The 20,708-nt window shown below is 42.0% G+C and overlaps 1 long non-coding RNA gene across 2 annotated transcripts in view; it reads left to right on the forward strand.

Annotated features, from left to right (window-relative positions):
- LOC121111264 overlaps nucleotides 1-20,708 on the forward strand; it is a 70,095-nt gene that overhangs the window by 10,519 nt on the left and 38,868 nt on the right. Inside the window, exon 1 of one of the 2 annotated variants that reach the window (XR_005861388.1) lies at nucleotides 8,663-8,785. The exons of the other annotated variant lie outside the window; for it this stretch is intronic. This is a non-coding gene — a long non-coding RNA (uncharacterized LOC121111264). Of the gene's footprint in view, nucleotides 1-8,662; nucleotides 8,786-20,708 lie in introns of those variants that run through there. 2 annotated transcript variants of the gene reach the window in all.

Below are 20,708 nucleotides of genomic sequence, written 5' to 3' on the forward strand. Positions count from 1 at the left end.
AGAGTTGTCAAGGGAATCCAAACACTGCATGCAGATCCTTGGTGAGTGATCAATAATTTCAGCTTTGTTAGCTTTCTTAAGGTTGACTTTGATTGTGTTCTTAGACGTAAATTGTTAACCAAGTCTAGGGCTAGGAGTGGGTTCAGCCACACCTGGGCTCCTTCCCTTTATGGATCAAGGAGTTTAGAAAGCAAAGGGGTTCACTCTGAACCTCCTGGATGAGTGTGTTTAACCCTACCCTCTTTGCCATAAATAATCAACTGTATCTTGCTACCTCAAATCTTAAGTCACTGTCTGCTTTGTTAAATCACTATTTTACCAATAAATATATTTTTTCTCTTGCAAGTGTAACTTCCATCCATGACAACTGAACAGATTTATCATCAGATCTCAGCAAAGGGAGGAAAGCTAAACACAAAGACAATAAGCCGGAATGATGAAACATGCTGTTCTTTTTTTTTCTAGTGGGTGACTTTAATTTCAAAAAGGGAGTTTCAGTTACCTATTCCATAATGCTTCACTTGGTCCCAGGTATTTCAGGTAGATTAATAGCCTGATGTAGCATGCCCAGAGTGAAATCAGTGGTGCGGTAGTGTTACCTTGGATGCAATAGGTACAAGGTACAAACTTCATATTCCTGTTTTTTTTCATACTGGCATCCTGTCTCTCACCTTTTGGTAAACTTTAAACGTATGCTGCAGCTCTAGCAAGGCCATTCTTGGGGTTGCTTGAAAAACATATTAAAAAGGGGAAATGATTGTTATTTTGGAGGCAAAGGTGAAGTGTCAAGGAATTCTTGGCTGTTCCAAAGACTTTGCTGCTTGTTTGTTTTAATAATATATCAATCAAATACAAAGGTGAAGTATATGCATGTGTTTATCTACTCATTGATCTTTAGTGTTTTTGATGCCATTATCTGTGTTCAGTAACTTTGTGGCCATTCCCTTTTTCTTTGTTGTTTCTTTGAATAGCAGAACAACACTGGAAATCATTTCACAAAGTAATGCTCATAGAAGTATATTTCCATTTAAGTTCATGAGATCAAATGCTGGTGTTGATTACAAAAGAATAAACCTATTGCCCTTCACAGAGTTGTGTTGATGTAATACAGCCATAAAAGAGCACCATTTGTTTAACCTAGCAACAATGATGACTAAGAGGGGTCACGATTGCTCTGTATAAAAAGAGGGATGTAAACATCAGGAAGAGTTGAGTGGTTGAAGTTAAATGACAGTATTGGCATGAGAACAAATGAATATTCAAAAGATATAAATAAAATGGGATCATCAGGGGAATTACGATCTAGAAAATCCTTCCTATGGAAATCATGGGGTTAACAAACTTAACTGGTTTGAAGACTAAGCTAAATAGTTTATGAGGAGCATGTCATGATGTGTTTTTCTGGGGTAGCAAAAGGCATGGCTCTGTAACCCAGACCTGAGGAAGATTTCCTGTGTTTCTATAAGCAAAACTTGGCCTACCCAGTCTATAGTGTTTCCAGTTAAGATATATTTATATTGATCCTTTGTGCTATGACTGAAGATGCCAAGCTGCACTTCTGAAGAAAGGTGAAGTCTTCCATCTTCCTTTTATAGATGTGCTGTGGAGTGTGAGATGAAATAATTCAAGACCCTTCCCATTTTCCTTGGCAGACTGGTGGGTTACATTGTGGTCTTTCCCCACCAGCCCCAGGTAAGGCTGGGAACCATCTCTTCCATTGTGTGGCGCTGGTGATGACCTCTTGTTCCCAGCCCCATGCTCACCCCATGGTAATGAGATTCCCACACATAGGGCTGGGGCATGGCATCCACGTACATGCTCTGCTGGGGATAAATTAAAGATGGTTTCAACTTTAAATTTCCTTGCTCTCTTGGGGGTGAAATATAATCCTTGCCCTTGCTCTAGCACATCCTTTGTGGTTTAATTTAAATGGTGATTTTTACAGTGACACGTGATGTTAATCTGCTAACCTTTTACCCAATATGTTCAATTTAAAGAAGCACTGAATCTCTGAACGTGCCTCTATCTATAGATACAGAAATGTGCTATAAGGTAGTTTACCTACTTAGGGTTGGTACCTAAAAGCTTGTAAACAAATTCATAAATTTGTCATGCTGATTATAGTGTTGGCAAACACAATGGTTGATCATGTTATAAATGTTTATCAACACCCGCACTCACCCACCTGCTAAGAGGTGCTACGCTTTAATGAAATTGTTTGAATATCAAGGCTGGTTGCTAAGATACAATGTTCTTGTTACCAGGGATGTGATGCTTACAGATTTCTGTTATCAAATAATGATTAGAGATGTGCTAACCTCAAGGTGCTCAGTGCAGTGAAAGGTTTACTGAGCCACAAATTAGTAAACTGTCTGCCTGAGCAGGCACTTACAGAAGGACAACGTGTGCATCAAACTTACCAAGCTGACATTTTTAAAGAAGACAAGATCTGGCAGTGTAAATGTTCCTATAGATGATGAAAGACTGACATAGGAAATGTTTACATGATCTGTTGCCTAGCACAATGTCTTCATGCCATTCCTCCCCAACTTAGGCTAGTGGTGAAATCTCCAAGTCAAATAATTGCTTTCTTCTTGCTTGCTGAAATGTCTCCCAGCACTCACCTCTTGAAATAACACTGTGGTTTGAAAATGCTGATCTCTATTTTCTGTATGGGAAACAAAGATCTGTAATAAAATGGCCAACGTGTGGGTCCGGTGGGCAGAAGATCTCGTTGCTGGGTACTGTGATGGATTCGAGGTCGGAAGCTTTATTGACGTTAAAAACACAATGAGATGTTAAAGATGACAAACATCAAATATTGATAATGTTTTCTTTTTAATGTAGGTGCTCTGAGCACTCCGATTTGCTAATGCACTCTGTAATATGGTATAAATATTGTACTTCATTTTATTCTTTTTAACAAGTGCATTTCAGCGTTATTAAACATCAAAGAAAATAATGAATAGCACAATATAGGTGATCAAAAGGATTTTGCTCACACTGCTGAAGTGCTAAGTAATCTTTAAGTGTAATTGTTGATCTCATTATTGAATTAAGGTTCAAGCTGTATTTACAGTACCTGCATTAGCATGAATTGGAGTTTAAAACCAGTTCAGCTGAAATAATGTAAAGCACAAGCAAGATTCATGTTTGCCTGTGGGACTCCATACTTTTACATCAGCAGTAATTGTTAATTTCAGTGTGAAGAGATGTTCTTGTCCTGGTCCTGCTAGCATCCTTGTGTGGCTGCTTCGCAAGAAGCTGCTGTTGCTCTAACTACAAATCTGTTGGCAATTCAATTTGCTGCAGTTCTTGTAGACAGGTTAAAAAACTTGAAAATTATAGAATTAAACCCAAAACAGCCAGTAATAACTTCAGTACATTTATGATTTATGATGTTAAGCTTACCCCTTGGATGTAGAATCCATACATTGTAAAATGATAGAAGATAACATCCTACAACAGGCTGCTAACAGAACCCACGTTGTACCTGCTCTGTGTGGGATGTTCAGACAAACAGTGTCCTTCAGCAGATGCCTTTGTCATTATGAGTACGACAGTTTCATGTTAATGGAAGAAGTGCTGATTTCCAAAGTTTGCTTAAAGAGCCCAGCAATAACCTAACCAGATCTAAGGGCTGTGTGGCTGCAATGTACTGAGTGAAGGAGATGTGGAGACCTTTCCATGCCATTTCTAAATGATGGGAGTGAGTCTATCACCAGCACTGGTTCTCTCCTCCTGCCTGTAGTTTGATGCAGGGATAGGCAGTAGGGCTGGGAAAAGAGGCCCATGATATGATACAGAATTGCTAATTTATGTTGCTTAAACTGAGGTAGGAGAACCTGAAATCTGGCCTGTATGGGAATGGATTTGCATTGTGGCTTGTGTTCACCTCTGGGGACAGCTGATCCCCTTTGCCTATTCTCCCACCTGTTCCTCTGCCTCACTGAGCTGGTTTTCACTGATCCTGGGCCTGCGTTGCATTTTATGACTATGCTATAATATTTCTGATGTTTTTCTTTTTGCTGTAGTATATATTGGATAAGTAAATAGGAAATATTCTGTAAAACTAAATCATAAAACTTCCTTCCATCACCAGTGACCAGCAAGATAGGGATGCATCCTTAGTCACCATGGAGAGGTGTACTGAAATGCTTTGAAATAACATAAAAACATGAATGTTCACCTGGCCATTTGTGGCAGTATAGACACTTTATTTGCTGCAGCTGTCTATGAGGTGGGAATTTCTTTTTCCTTTAAGTTTGTTGTAGTGAGTGATTTACATTGCATTAGATTATGCTGGGATATACTATGTCAGGTGGCATGACCTGATATAACCCAACTTAATGCAACACACATGTTTAGATTGTGTTACACATTAAGAAAAATTCCCCGAGAAGCTGTCAGGAGCAGGTGATTTTTGTAAATGGAAAATATTTGCCAGTGATATTTTATACAAGTCAGAATTGAAAGGTGTATGAAAACCTTAGCATGGATTTAAGAGCCTTAGTTCCATTGACTTTGGTGGGACTCAGACTCCCAAATGCCACGGTTCCCTTTGGAAATAAGACTTTAGCATCCATTGTCAGGTGTGAAATCTTGCTTTCATTATAACCATTACTATATAACCATGTATTTTATAACCATAACCATTACGGTTTTCAGCTGGAGTTGCAATGGTGTTAAAGGGCTGAAAGCGAGATCCAAATCAAGTGATAGCTAATTAAAATAAAGCAGGATGTGAAATTCACATGAGCCAGTCTGGATTGTTGTTTTTCCTCTTAAAGTCTTGCATGCTCAATCAATTCCCCTTTTGGAAAGCATACTTGATAGGAATGTGGGCCGAAGTGCAAGGCTTACATTTCACTCCAAGATGACTATGTTGAGGTACCCAGCTCTAAATTTGGAGACTCATATGGATTCTTTTTTTTTTTTTAGTTTAGTGTCACAAATAGGAGCCTAAATTTAGGTTGCTAAGTTCATTTGGGAATCTAAATATAAACATTCTGCTTTTTGAAAGTGCTGAGCAGCCCGCAGCTCCTGCAGGCTTTGGTGTAGGATGTGGCTCCCAAGTGCACCGTGTCCCGGGGGAGGCTCGTGTGTGTCTGTCGTATGTTTGTGCCTTGCTCTGAGCACACAAAGGCTTGCAGAGCCTGGGATTCCACAGCCAGAAAGTGCCCATGTGACCCTAATTTTATGCACGTGCATTGGCCTGCTTGTGTGCCTGCTTATTGGTATGGTTTCATCACATATTTGACTATACTCAGATGAGGTGAATGCTTGGAAGTGTGATGTGGGGAAGGTAGGGGGTTACAGTAAGACAGCAGTGGGGAAGAGGGAGGAACAAGATGCCTGCAGTGTTGTTTCCCAAACTTCTGTGCTCTGAACTTTCTCACGTGGGCTCTTTCCTGGACCAGCTGCTACTCTGTGTGTTTGAAAGCACAGCCAAGGCACGTTGTGTTGCTCTCTTGGAATGGCTTTCCCTGCAGCCATGCTGCTGGTGGTGGGCTCTGGATGTTGCTCTGCACCTTGCTTCTCCATCAGCCAGCTTCCCTCAGCCTTGCTTCATCTTGGCCAGGTTCTCTTTTCTCCTCTGTATCTTCTACCCAGAACCTTGAGATGTATGTAAGAGCGACCTTCTAAAAACTTCTAGGCTGGCCAAAGTCAAATGGGTAATGTTGGGCAAGAGCTACCCATTTCCACTGAATGAACTTCCTACCCTGAGCGGGCATGGCCTCTTTTTCCCCACATCCTTGTTGCTGCTCTGGGCCAGGCAATGCTTTTCACCACCTAGCCTGCATCTAAGAAATGCCTCAACTTCTTTGAGCTCTAGTGTCTCCAAAGCATCTGGCTCTAAAAAAAAAAAAAAGATACCTGGCATAGAAATGCCAACTGAAACAGTTAAAATTGGCTAGACCAAAAGTGACTGAAATCAGCCTCTATTAATAAAAGGAGTTATTGGGCAAATGATTATATGCGTTGCTGCCAGCACCAATAAAGCCAACATTTATTTTTGTGTTCCTCAGCATGAGCATTACGTACAAATAGCTGCTTTTTAGCAGTATCATCCCTGTTACAACACAACATCAAGGGCTGCTTGGTTCTGAGCATATGGCAGGGCTGCATCCCGCAGACGCGGGCAGGAGCTGGTACACGCTGGTTGGGAGTAGACCCCTCTGCTACCCAAATGTATTGGCAGTCAGATTGCAGAGGCAGCAGCTACCTGTCTTGGAGGCTCTAGCTTTCTCTCCCCCTGCACAGGGAAGTAAATGAGATGGGAGCAGATGTCAGGAGTCATGAATTTGGATCTGATAAGGACTTGGATCAAAAAATCAAACAAAAATATTTTTTGGGGGGGAAAGTTTCTGGGAGGAAGTGAGCTATATGAAGAGAGTAGCTTGCCAGGCTTTTTAAAAATAAAACGTTCTCACTCCATGTTTAGCTCTCCTACAGTTTGAAACACTTGCGGTGATCAAGCCTTGCAGCCCTTGTCAGTCTACAGTACATCATCCCCCTTTTGGTTGGCTGAGAACATCTCTCCTGTAAGGGCAAAATAAAGCTGCTCATTTTGCACACATGCTTTAGAACTATAGGCAAGGAATACCTAAATATAAAACAAGGGCACCTTGAACTGAATGCTTTCTGACTCAGGCTGTTATCGCCCCTTCCCTCCCTCCCTTTGCCTTTGTGGTCATGTGTGTGTCCCCTGCCCTTCTTTATGCACACCTGTAGCATGCTGACAATGCTCTTAATTGGAGGTGTGGGCTGCCCAGATCCATTGCACTGTTAAAACTTGTTTGTTCCTCTGCTTGGGTATGTTTTCCCTCATTTAAATGCCAAAGATCAAGAGCATATCTACAAATGTAACAGGAATCTACATGGCATGTGGTAGAGGTGAGGAAGATCTCCTGATTTCTTTACAGACCACTGTATTAGCCTCAATCCTGTGCATGTGGGGAGAGTACAAGTTTAGGGGTCAGTGAGCACTCTTGATATTGTCTCTGTGTTTTACTTGAAGAACTACATGAGGAAATAACCTTGTGGTGCCTTGCAGTACAATACCCAACAGGAAGGTTTGTATCTCTTTAAAAAGGCTCTCCATATGGCTCCTAAAATATGTATATAAACATGGAATAGTGTCCTGCACCATCCTTTTTGTTGGTACTTTTATTAAAACAAAAATAATTGACTAAAAATTAACTTGGCAGTGAATGCCTTTAAACTGAGAAATGGGATTTCAGGCGTTTCTTGGATTTGAGGTTTACTGGGCTGGGGATATAGGATGCTTTTTCAATTCATAGGTAATGAAAGAGGAGAGGATAAGCAGATCTTCATTGAAAGATCCTGAGATAGTTTTATCTGCACAGGTTGTTTTTTTTTATGGTAACTAAAGAAAATGATGCAACAGTGAATGATGCTGCAGAAATTCTTTTCAGTTAACAATTAGAAATGTGACAAAACAATTTTTGCACAAGCATACAAATCAAATTGTCTGTTTCGTGGTGGTTTATTTGGTTACCGTTCTTCCATTGTTTGGTAATGAATTGTGTTATAGTTGGTTCCCATTTGCCATAAGAAGGTAACCATAAGAACTCCACACCCTGGGGTAATGGCCCTCTCTTCATGGGTGAAGTGTACTATTTCGGTTAGAAATGTTTCGTGTTCAACATTTGAAAACGTTTTTGATGAACAATTTTCTATATAAATTGCAAAATATAATCCTATTCTAATGGTGTCCATTCCACTCATTAGAGTACCAGCGCCTGAAGTCTGCATCCTAAATCAAGAAGTAATGCATTATATATATATATATATATATATATATATATATATATATATATGGGGCCCCCAGTGCAGGAAGGATGTGGAGCTCTTGGAGCGGGTCCAGAGGAGGGCCACTGAGATGATCAGAGGGCTGGAGCACCTCTACTATGAGGAAAGGTTGAGGGAACTGGGATTGTTTAGTTTGGAGAAGAGAAGGCTCCGGGGAGACCTCATTGTGGCCTTCCAGTACTTGAAGGGAGCATATAAACAGGATGGGGAATGGCTGTTTACAGGGATGGATAGTGATAGGACAAGGGGGAATGGTCTTAACCTGAGACAGGGGAGGTTTAGGTTGTATATTAGGAGGAAGTTTTTCACACAGAGGGTGGTGATGCACTGAACAGGTTGCCCAAGGAGGTTGTGGATGTACCATCCCTGAAGGCATTCAAGGCCAGGCTGGATGTGGCTCTGGGCAGCCTGGTCTGGTGGTTGGCAACCCTGCACATAGCAGGGGGGTTGGATTGAAACTAGATGGTCATTGTGGCCCTTTTTCAACCCAGGCCATTCTATGATATTGATTATAGGTGATCTTGCTCCTCTTTATGCCACCATAGCACCTCACAATGGAATTCTCTTAGCCAGCATTCACCATGAAATAATTTTCAGAGCCATGTTTTGTAGGAAACAAGTGAGTTGGAATGAGCATACTGCAGCGTGTTGCTTTGTATACTAATTATCTACATCAATGGCTGTGCAGCGCGGCTCAGAGCGCTGTACCTGCTGTGCCGAACAACTCACTCATAGTCACAGAGTATATGCTTCCTGTGGGCACCTGCCTGTTCTGTGCATCGTGTCGCATTGAGTCATGTCACGTTCTGTCACATCACAGATGAGATGTGACCCGCCGTAACCTGGCACAGCGCAGTGCTAGCATCGCAGTGGATAAGACCTCAGGAAAACCTGGTGGTTGTGTTTGTCAAGGGTAGCGAATGCAGCCTGGCTCCCCATGAGCCTGCAGGTACTCTAACTTCTCCCATTAGCCTGCCTATTTGTAGATAGTTTGGTGTATCTCTCTGGGATATAAATACAAGAATTTCTCTGCTTCTGTTTATTTATGATACTTGTCGCTTGGGAAACAATAATCTTCCTCCTTCTTAATCTAAATTGAACCACGGTGGGTACACCAATAAAACACGTCACAACAAACAAAGGAAATTCTCCCTGTATTAATAATAAACTCTAAGATTTATCAGTCTCTCTTTCTTCGCTTTGTGCGATGCAGTCTAGAGCAACTGCTACATTTATAGATGTCTGATAAAATTTTAATAGAAGAACCCATTACCTTTGAATCTGGAGTGAAGAGACTATATCAAAAACAGGAGTGTTGAGCCTGAGCTAAATATAACTTGTTAACAGAGAGGAGCAGAATGTGAGCGTTACAATGCTGGGGGATTTACTTTCTTTTTCTGTGAGCTGGGGGGGCAGCCAGAGTTGCAGCAGGTAGGGTGTTGTAATATAACTGCAAGGGATGTGCCAGCTACTGAGTGGGGGATGTCCAATGGGAGCTGACTGGGACCCTCCGCAGGGAATGATCCATGAGCCAGTGAACTTTGAGAGCTTCCATCCATGATCTGGGGGGCACTAAGTTCTACACAGTGTGAGCACCCTTGTTAGAGCCAGGTTTCTTGTTCATTAAGGTGTGTTGTGAACCAGGGTCCTCATACGGAGATTAAGAGCCAAATCCATAATGATGTGGGGAAAGAAATGCTGTAACCTCTTTCTTCTTGGGGTTTTCAGGAGCTAGTGGCTATCAACACCTGGCTCTGGCTTCCAGATGGTCTCTATTCACCTGACACTAATGCATGTGTAACCAGCTTGCTGGAGAGAAACATTTGTGGGAATGTTGGAATTTGTTTTCACTTCTCTTTATATACACATATATGTATGTGTGTGTTTAAAGTGATATTTTGATGTTTTTTCCTAACACTTAACTCTAGCAGAAATTTTTTTTTAACACTTCTAACGAATTACCAAATGAAAACTGTTGACTTATTTTAGGATATTTAAGATATTTAGGAAACAATATTTTCAAAGTCACTTAGAAAAGAGTTGCTTAAGTCATGGAGGAAGAGCTGCATTTACAACGGTTGTTAGTAGTTACTGTTTATCAGGTACAAAGGAGTATCTGTGACACTGGGATCTTATACTATCTCATTGTTCAAGGGTTTAATAAGCTAAACTTAAAACTATCATCTTTGATGCTAAGAATTCTTTGACTAGAGGCATACTATTTGCTGAATGTTGTATTAGCAAAAATGCAGATATTCCTCTGGCAGGATGGAGTTCTGAAGTCTTGGTGAAACTCATAAAAGCCAAATGGAGATCTCATCCGGATCTACGTTTACAATAAAAGGGAAGGTTTACTATTACTCAGCTGGTGCTCAATGTTTAACTAAGACTGGTTGATGCAGCAGGTTTCAGACAGAGCCTAATTCTGTATTACAGCATATCTGGATGCAATTTAGTAAAAATACTTTAAAATACTTCAGATCTGTATGTAGATAACAGTCTGAAGTCCTAAATGCACATAGCCTCTCTTTGTCCACCAAAAGATGAAGTCTGTAAATATAGTAGCATCCTCTCTTTCCTTGAGCTGAGCTGAATTTAAACTGTGAGCTTCATTTCCACAATTCAGTGCCCAATATGCAATCTGATCACACCTCCACTTTTGTGAGTTGTAGCCATGGCCCTAAATTAAATTACAAATCCTACATTGGACTGACATAAATCTGATTTTGGCCTGGGCTTGAAGTGTTTGAAATACCAAATCACTACTCCCTGATCCCTAATGAGAAGTAATCAAAGAATTTAACCAGCAGTACAAACACTTACACATCACTACAGATGTAGCCAAATTGACTCAAAGTACCCTTTTTCTCTATGAAAAAGACGATGTGCAAATATACCACAGTGACACTAGCTATTCCACTAGAATCTCTAAGGAAGGAAAAACTCTTCTACTTTAAGTTGCAAAAAAGAATCCTAATAACTTTTCTTCCTTTGAGAAACCAGAAATTTTTTGCTCCTATCTGATACACCACCCCATGAACACAAGTAATGAAACACAATGAAGGAATTATAGTTGTTGTCCTAACTGTTTGGGGGCTTTAGTATACTTAAACAAGGTGATACGGCTTTTCTGACTTCTGGAGCACAGAGTAAGATGCATTATCTCACACTTGATATTTAGGATAATCTATATCATGCATGCTATTTTTCTCTGATGTAGTTAAAATACCTAGGAAGGCCTTTTCTTTCTCCTAGGCTCCATATTATTGAAACAATAAAGTGATACAAACGATGTTTTGACTGATACACCTACATAAAATGTACAGGGGGAGTGCATGATAAGAGTAACTCAGCAGGTGCTGGCTGCTGTAAGACCTTAAGAGCATATAAACAGCACCAGTGACCATCCTATTATATGCACTCAATGCATATAAGATGCATGCAGGTAGTAGAACTTATAACTCTTAAAGTTAAGTAAATATTTTATTGTTGTGGTGGTGGTTTTATATGTGGCTATAAATGCTGGCCTCTGCAAGGACGTAGGCTATCATCTATTAAACCATCCATTAACTATTAGAGCAGTGCATGACAGGTACTAAATGTAGAACAGGTTTCTGGCTGCAGTGTCTTCCACATGAGTAATGCTTGGACCATTATTTCAGCAAGGAGATTTATTTTCTCCTCTGCTGTTAAGAGGTAAACTATAGTGGTCATCTGTGATTGGATTTCAGAAATTAAATGATGAACCAGGATTTTCATGTCCCTCCTTACAGAATGGATGATGCTGTCACTTATTGGTGGCTATTTCTCTGGTTGATTCTGCAGGATTTTTCTGGGCTATTTGATTACAGTTTGATAGAACAGTAACTGTAATTATAGCTCCTGTGATTCAGGAGTTAAATATACAGACCACAGGCCAGTGAATCACAGGTTTTCTGCCTGTGTTTGCACACTGTGCACGTATCTTTCCTTCAGCACTTGCAAAATCTGAAGTCATGAGGTTCCAAATGAAGTGTTGAGAAAAAAAGTTTCTGTTCCCTCTTTCTAGATGTCCTGAACTTTATCATCCAACTTCCTTTGAAGCAGAGCTTGTGGTCTCATATTTTGGTGTGCCTTCTTTGTAACGACTGGTATTGCAGAGAGGTGACTGGTGTGGTTTGGAGGATGTCCTCAGGGTTTGGAGGAGGATGCATGCAGGCTCTATACGTTATACTGGGAGAGAGCTTGCAGGAAGCATGCTTGCTACAAAGGTGTCTGACCTGGGGACAGCATTCAGATTCCTTCAATATCAGCTTTTTGAGGACTTCCAGGAAGTAAAATGCTTAGGTCCTTCCAGATATTAGATATCAAAAAGTGCATGTTAGGTAGGATTACTGAAGTTTGATAGGTCTTGACTCTAGAAAAAGACTTGAGATTAAGCATCTACCTGGAACTGGGCCTAAAAATCTTAAAATTCAGACCTCCTAGGTTCTGGATGCTGCTGCCATCTAACCTCTGATTGAACTTGCATTCCCTAGATGCAGATGTGTGTTGATAAAGCTTAAGCACTTCTGAGAAATCTAAGATTGCCAAAGCCCAACAAGTAAGACAAAGCAGGACTTTCCCTGACTGCCTCCTGCTTTACCGTGTCAGCTAGACAGGGCTTCTCGGAAACCATGAGTGGGGTGAAGAGGAGTGGATGGGGGATGGAACCTCAGGCTCTTCTTTCTGAAGCCCTTCCCTCCAGTGGGGAAGGAAGGATGTGCCCCTAGACACGTACATTTGGAAAACCTGATGAAAGCTTAGCTTCCCTAAAGAAGAGAAACCTAGTTTCTGTTCCAAGTGATGCTTCATTGGTAGGGACCAACACTGAACACAGACAGCTGTACTCTAGGTGCCAACTCCTCTTTCTTTGTGACCGCTTCAAGCAGCAGTTACAAAACACAATATTTGCTGTATTTGCAGACAGAATTGGCGAAGACATAAAAAGGAAATAAGTGTGATGCTAGCTTTCATGATTGCTGTTCTTGGTGCAGTTTGACTTGCTGAAGGCATGGCTCTTTTTCATATGCCTCCTCTTGCTTACAGTATGCTGGGTCTGAGGTGGAGGTGCAGGCCTAGGGAACAAGTTACTGACAGAAGCAGCATGAAATGTGACTCTGAAAGCTTTCCTTGATGCTTTTTCCACTTTTGTCTTTGAAATGAAGACCTCAAACCATCCGATGATCAGAAAATGGGGATTTCTTTTTCTCCCTTCAGTCTGAAGTGCAGAAACTATGAGAAGGTCAAATTCATGCCAGATCCATTCTTTTAGTTCCAAAAGAGCTGTAAGCTCACCTGTGTGTGGGTTTAGCTGGGCAGCTCTGGCTGAATGTCTCTTGCAAAAGCAGCCCCACAACTACACTGAAGGCTGTGCTGATTGCTAGAAGAGAAGAAATGAAGCTATTTGGGTAACAGAGGAGCACTTCGATGCAGGCTGACATGGATAAAGTAATACAGTGAACTTTCTGCTGTGATAATCTGCTCTGGGGATAAATAGAAGAGATTTTTTTCTCTTTAACGTTCACGGTAGTTTCTCGATTAATAGGGAAACTCACTTAATTTAGGAGAGCTGGGGGGGAAGAGGAGAAGAAATGAGAATGAGGAAGTTCTTTGTACAGTACAGGAAAAAAAAAGCATATTAACGATAATTGAAATTCACCTCCGTGAGGGCAATGAATCATCAGAAACAGCCTGTGGAAAACAAGGTTGTGCAACCTTGACCAGCGTGTGTCACTGACTGGTGGAATTTTTAGAAGAGCAGCAGTTTGGGCTCATTGCTGTGGTTCGTGATTGCACACACCTGTTCAGCTCAGAGGTTTTGCAACCAAATAATTAAAAAAAAAAAAAAGGAAGCTGAACTTGCTGTTTCTCCTGAGCAGTGCAAAAAAGCAGAAAACCACAGCTGTTCTAGCTGTTAACAGATATCAGCAGCATACCCCCTGTTACATAATTGAGGATAACGTTTTTGAAGCATATGGGCTGGAGGTATTATAAACTCATTAAAACTTTAGGTGGGAGATATTCTAGCGCATTTCTGGGTTTGGTATCTTTAACAAATGTTTACAATTAGGGATCTTATAAACAGTTTATTAAATAATAAATGAAGGTAAAGCATGCTGAGGAGTAGAATGCAAGGGATTTATGTGTGGTGGCAAGTGAGTTGCAGGATGAATTGTGAAATACTGTTTCCCATTGACTTGATAACTAGACACTTTGGGTGGTTTAAAACTCAGGATGCAGTTAGATTAGCTTGCATACAATCAGAGAGAAATACAGTTTTCAGAAAACTTTGAGACATGTTTTCTGGAGTTACAGCCATTGTTTGCAAACTTCCACCATCTGACTAAGAAAAGCCTTGGAAAATCAGATTGCTACCAAGTGGTTATGTGAGTCTTGAGAGCTTCTGTAGCTCTGTAATCTGAATGGTAAAATGAGTGAGGACAGTTCTCCTTGCTGTAATCGCGCTTGCACTGATAGGCCTGGGATGAATTTGACCTATTTCTGAAAGCCCCTTTGTCAAGAAAAGATAAATAATGTTACAAGACTCAGAGGCTTAATGTATGGGCTTCAGTGAGCATAGGTGGTTACTCTTTCAAAGCAGCTAATGGTATTGGGAATGCAGCCACCAGTAATGAGGTCTCCAATGCTATGTATCCTCTCACACCCTAGTGCACAGGAGGCTGTTCAAAACCAAGTTAGAGCAGTAAAAAAAGCCAGGTAAGATGCAGAAATCTGAGGACTGGGAAATACTCTGTCTGTGGGTTTTTTGCTGACTTTACCAGTGGAGATACCAGCTAAAGACAAAGAAGAACATGCGCTCAGTTTCACAGAAACAATGAAGTTCATCAGGTGCTAACAGCTTCCAGTACCCTTCTGACAGTCCTAGTGTGCAGTCACGAGTGATTCAGTGTTTACAGGGAAGTGGACAGCACGTTCCGTAGTTCTGGGGAACGCTGCCTTTCCATGCTGAGCTGAAGGCTGTTTCTTCTTCCTTGGCTCACAGATCTTTTTCTAGGGTGGTCCTCAAATTTGTTGTTTGGGGATGGGCTGAAAAAGTAATGTGCATAAGGTTGGCCCAAAGCACCCTGCAGTAGGTTAGTGCAAATGCCAGTCTGTGTTACCACCTATGCAAAGCTCTTCTCCTGGAAAGGCTGTTCAATGTACATAGTGCAGGATTTGAATCCATTGTGATTACTTGCTTTCAGAGGCATAGGAAACTTGACTTATTTAATCTGTATTTCATTTGGTCGGCATCAAAGTGGCTAGATGGCTACTGGCTGGCACAAAGCGCATTATATGTAAAACATGTTCTTGATGATTTATTGTAGAAGACCAAGTTTTACTTCTAGGATCATAACTTGGCTTAAGGCTTGGCTTGTTGCTGACTGGCACACTCCCACAGCATGAAGCATGAGCTTTCCTAAGAAATGGTTATTTGAGCCTCTTAAAGAAAGCACCAGCTTGTTAATAAACATCGTGATGGCTTTGTAACAGCCATAGTTCCAGAAAAGTTAATGTAAGAGGAAGGCTTTAAATAAGTAAATGAGTCCAAGACTGGGCATCCCCTCATATCTAATATGAATTATGCTGAGACTAGAATTGAGGAAACTCAGAGCATGACCTCAAACTCAGAGCGGGATGTTGTCTGTGATGTAAGGACCATGTACAAACTTGCACTACTGGATAAATATAGCCAAGCAAAACTGGAGACCTTAGTCCCAACCATCTGTCTTTTGACAAATCTTGAAGATAATTAAAAAAATGCGTATGTATATAGTTTTTTTAATGCTATCAGGAGGTTTTTAGAAATAGAATGTGTCTGAAGGCTCCCCGCACCGCCTAACTTCTGTGATGTGTTCTCTCTTCTCTCTACTTTGCTTACAATTAAGATCTGAAAGTTGTGTGGTGCATATTGTTACTTTCCAAGCTATCTGATTCTAGAGAAAGAAGTGGGAAGTTATTGGCTTGGTTAGGGACTTGTGAATTATTCAGCTTGCTTACTTTGAGGAAATACCCAGTTCTCTTGAAATGTGACAAATATTTGAAATGGATTCAAGCTCTTCATCAAAGAGCTTTTTCTCTGCGTGAATTTCAGATCTATAACTTCAGTGCAATTAGAGGCTAACGTGATCCTTTTGTTTTAATACCGAACCAAAGCTATGTAATGTAACTCTTTGTAAAACCAGTAAAAAACAGTGCTGATAGTATTCTGACTGCTTTGGTAAATCTCTGGTATTCGTAACAATTAAGTGTATCAGCTTCTTATGTGGCTTTAATTATACTGCAGCACTTCATATCAGGAACAGCTGAGATGGAAGGATTTACTAGGGCAGTAGATAGTCTATGAAATAGTTCTGAAAACTTAGTCACTTGCACGTGGATTTTTCATCTCATCTGAGCCCTGGTCTGAATGAAGCACTACACTGTAGTACTAACATACTGCTAGGAGAAACTCTTAGCATACTCACTCTGGTCACTGCTGATGTCCTCAGGAACCATGTCCTCATTTATTCATTTATTCTTAAAGTCACAGCTTGTGTGTGGGTTTTTGCTACATTTCAGCTTGCTTTGCTTATCCATGCGGTATGAGGGAGAGCACTGAGTTGCTTTTGTTTCATTACCACCTCAGTGGCAGTTTTAATCCAGATATCTTGTAGACCTCTATTTGCTGGATCCAGGTGAGGGTGGGTAATGCTATGATCCAAATGCATTCAGGAACATAATAAAAGTGAGTATCAGTAGAATCCAGAATCACAGAATTCTAAGGGTTGGAAACGTTTATGTACAGTGAGCCCTGGATCTCCAGCTAATAAGATTATTTCAGACTTGTTGAACACATTTCTGAATTTAGCATTTGCTTCTGTTTGTGTATTTTGTTCTAAGATACTCTGTGATGTTTTCATGATATCAAGAGTTTGGGAAGAGAGTGGATAATTGATGTGTTTTGCGAAGAACACATCTGCTCACTAAATCAAATTAGAAAATGCTGCTTAATCTATATTTTTTTTTTACTATTTGAGAACATCAAGGAATGAAATGTTCTTGACTTGTAATGAAAAGCCTGAACTATCAAAATGTTTTGAGTGCCATGTAAATACATAACATTATGGTACTTTTTATTAGTGAAACAGTCCTGTCTTCATTAAAAGCACTTTATAAGAAAGGAGAAAGGCAGAGCAAAACTTGCCAGGCATTTTAATTATCCCAAGTTTTCCATGAACTTTCTCATCTTGTGGGGTGGGTGTTTTCTTTAATAACCTCCCAAATACCTGCAAGGTTTGCAAGTGGTAAAACTCCCTGTAGGGTTGCAGCAATCTATTCCAGCCTCACCTTTGAAGGGAAAGGTCAGTGCAAAAACATTGACTTTTCATGCATGCCGTAACTGAGCCCTTTGCCTTGCTGTTGCTGTTCCTTGCTTTGAAACTAAGACATATGCATACATCATCCAGGTTTCTAGGGTTGTTGAACACTTCTATTTAAGATGGAAAGTGTTCACAGGTGGTTGCAGGATGAGGCCATTTGTATTTGGGTAAGTCTTTAAGATCAGTTCTTTCCAAAGTGCCTGCAGGTGGGGACACATGAAGAGTGAGGTGTGCTTAAAACAGCTGCAACCTCTGGCTATACTGTGTATGTGGTGCTTCCAGCAGAATGCAAGGGCAGAGAGCAGTACATCACTCTTGAAAATCAGATAGCAGGTATGTCTGTAGCAAAGAAAAACCTGGGCCTCGGTCCCTATGTTTCCAAGCTATGAAAAGGAGCAATAGTGCTCACTTTTCGAAGGCTGTTTCAAGCTTGCTGAAATACTTGATTGAGAGGTACTGCTTAACTGTGGGAAAAGCTGCCAATCCCTGAAAATTCAGGGCTGAAGTGAAGTCACTGCCCCTGGCTGGCTGACCTGGGTGCATCGGTGTATTCACAGTGAAACCAGAACAGGCCTGTGGTGATGCACGATATCTTGTTTCACAGCTAGCAGTGATACTAAAGGATCAAAAAAAAAAGTGATCCCAAGAGAGTCTCACGAATCATCCTTTTGTCTGCCCCAAAACGTGGGTGCCATCTTCTCAGTGTTGAGCACTGCTATGCCTGTGTAGTTGCTGCTTCTCTGCAAGAAGACAGAAACCATCTGCTCTTGAACACAGCCTCCTCTGAAAATACTTCTCCTCTTATGTTTGTTCCAAAACAGTATCAGCAACTATGACTCTGAAGGTATCTTATTTAAAAAAAAAAAATAATAAAAAAAATGAAAATGTCTTCTAAAACAAAATCCTCTGCAATGCCCTGTGGATGATGCTCTGCTGTGGCTGGGGGGACTGAATCCCTCTGTTTGCCCCTTCTCTTTTTGGGCTGTGCGGCTGCTGGCCACCTGTGTGCTCTTCCTCTTTCTGTCCCTCCCCCCTTACTGATGAGGTTGGTCGTCGTTGCTGGTGTCCGTTTGGCTCTCTTATCAGAAAAGCCACTGTGCTGCAAGAGAACCTGGCCCTGGCGTCTTCCACTGCCCCATGCTTTGTGAAAAGGTCAAAGAGGCAACTAATCTGATTTGGTTACTATTCAGCACTTGCTGCTCCTTCAGCAAGAAAAGGAGGGGGTTCCCAGACCCTCCAGAGTGATGCCCCTCACACTGGAGAATGGCTGCTCCTGGCTTACTAGTAGAAAATTAGTATCGTTTTTACTGTTATTTTTTAATATTCTCCTTATTGGTGCTCATACGAATAGCAAGATGTGATGGCTTCAAAAAAAAAAAAAAAAGCAAAACCAAAAAACCAAAAACCAACAAACCTAAAACCAACAAACCAAAAAAGCAAAATTAATGTGCTATAACTCCCCTTTAACATGACCGTGAGCCAAATGGCTGTGCAAAGGTTGCTAAATGCAAATTGTGTGATATAATTAGGCCTTCAATATAGTTTTTTCCTTTTTTTTAAAGAAGCCTAGATTATTTTTTTGCCCTCGTTTGCCTTCACAAGCTAAAGGTGCAGGGGGTTGTTTGGCTTTTGCAATAGGTCGTCTTCCAATGGTAGCAGATTGCTGAATTGGGTTTGATAAATCAATCACTGGACTGCTTAGAAGCTCAGAACATCAGCTGTGCAGAGCTTAAAAAATAGCAAATGCAACAACTCCAACTCCTCATTTTTGAGCCCTTCATTTGGTTGTGGCAGACAGCTCAAGAGCTGCACCCACATTTCTTTCCTCCGAGGATATTAAGTGAAGGCAGCTAGTAACATACACTAGGTGTTACATTTAAGTCAACATAAGAACATGCTAGGAATGTTGCTGATGCTTCCAGAATGCATCCAATTAATTTAAAAGTAGTTCTGTGGATATTATACACTAAACTAATCCTGAAAGCGATTGCTATATTTCCCCTTTTTTTTTTTCCTAGGGGAGATAAAACTAAAGCAAAGCCTCTCCATTTAGGTGAGAGACATGCCTGATTTTCAGGGCAGGTAAGGTAGATTAATAACAGACCACTCATAAGAAGGTTTCAGATCTTACTGTCAGAGGGTAATAATTAATGATCAAATGTTAATGGAGATGCTGGGCTGTTGATGCTATTAATTCAGCTCAGTGGAGCCAGTCCTGCCCAGGACCTGCCACAGCTGTCACTGCATTTGCTTAATTATTCCAGCGCCTTCAGGCTCTTTTTCCCTTTTTCCTGCTAACTGCAGGACAGTATGTTTTCACTGAAGCAGAATTATGAAGGATGCCCTGCTTCCTGGGCACTGCCCGGCCAGCCCAAAGCGCAGACCTGCAGGCGACAGAGATGACCACCAAGTTAAACAAATCACCTTCCCTGTCCACCCCCCTCAGCCCCCCCCATGTCTGGCCTGGTGCAGAGAGAAAAGGGACAGTTACCAACAAATAGCTGGGAGGGAGCTCAGGGTGAGAGCAGTGAGGGCTGCCAGCCTGGGAGTGCTGAACACCAGGGATGTGCCCACCTGGGTTTGGGGGAAGGATGTTCCAACCCATGCTGGGCTGCCCTGGAACATGTCCAGAGAAGGGCAGTGAAGTTGGGAAGGGTCTGAAGCACAAGTCCTATGGGGAGTGGCTGAGAGAGGTGGGATTGTTCAGTCTGGAGAAGGGGAGGCTCGGGAGCAACCTCATAGAATCATAGAATGGCTTGGGTTGGAAGGGACCTCAAGGATCATGAAGCTCCAACCCCCCCGCTGCAGGCAGGGCCACCAACCTCCACATTTAATACCAGCCCAGGCTGCCCAGGGCCCCATCCAACCTGGCCTTGAACACCTCCAGGGATGGGGCATCCACAGCCTCTCTGGGCAGCTGTTCCAGCACCTCACCACTCTCATAGTAAAGAACTTCCCCCTGACATCCAACCTAAATCTTCCCTCCTTCAACTTAAAACCATTTCCCCCTTGCTGTTATCTTCCCTTTGAAAGAGTTGACTCTCCTCCTGTTTACAGGCTCCCTTTAGGTACTGAAAGGCTGCAATGAGGTCACCCCGCAGCCTTCTCGTCTCCAGCTGAACAAGCCCAGCTCCCTCAGCCTGTCTTCACAGGGGAGGTGCTGCAGCCCCCTGAGCATCTTTGTGGCCTCCTCTGGACCCTCTCCAACAGCTCCCCATCGTATTGAGGTGCCCCATAGCCGGGCACAGTACTCCAGGTGGGGCCTCACGAGGGCAGAGCAGAGAGGGGCAATCCCCTCCCCGTCCTTTTCTGACAGAAAGCAGATGGGCGAGGCGTGGCCACGTTGCAAGGATGCGGACGGGGCGTGCAGCGAGGAGCTGCTGGGCGAGCGCGTGGCGGGGGAGCGGCTTTGCACGTGCATGCAGGCGAGGAGCGAGCGGCGGTCGCGTGACGCACGTGGGCGCTGCTCCTGCTGCTTTGCGAGCACGC

The sequence above is a fragment of the Gallus gallus genome, chromosome 7 (assembly GCF_016699485.2).
Source record: "Gallus gallus isolate bGalGal1 chromosome 7, bGalGal1.mat.broiler.GRCg7b, whole genome shotgun sequence".
Lineage (NCBI taxonomy): Eukaryota > Metazoa > Chordata > Aves > Galliformes > Phasianidae > Gallus > Gallus gallus.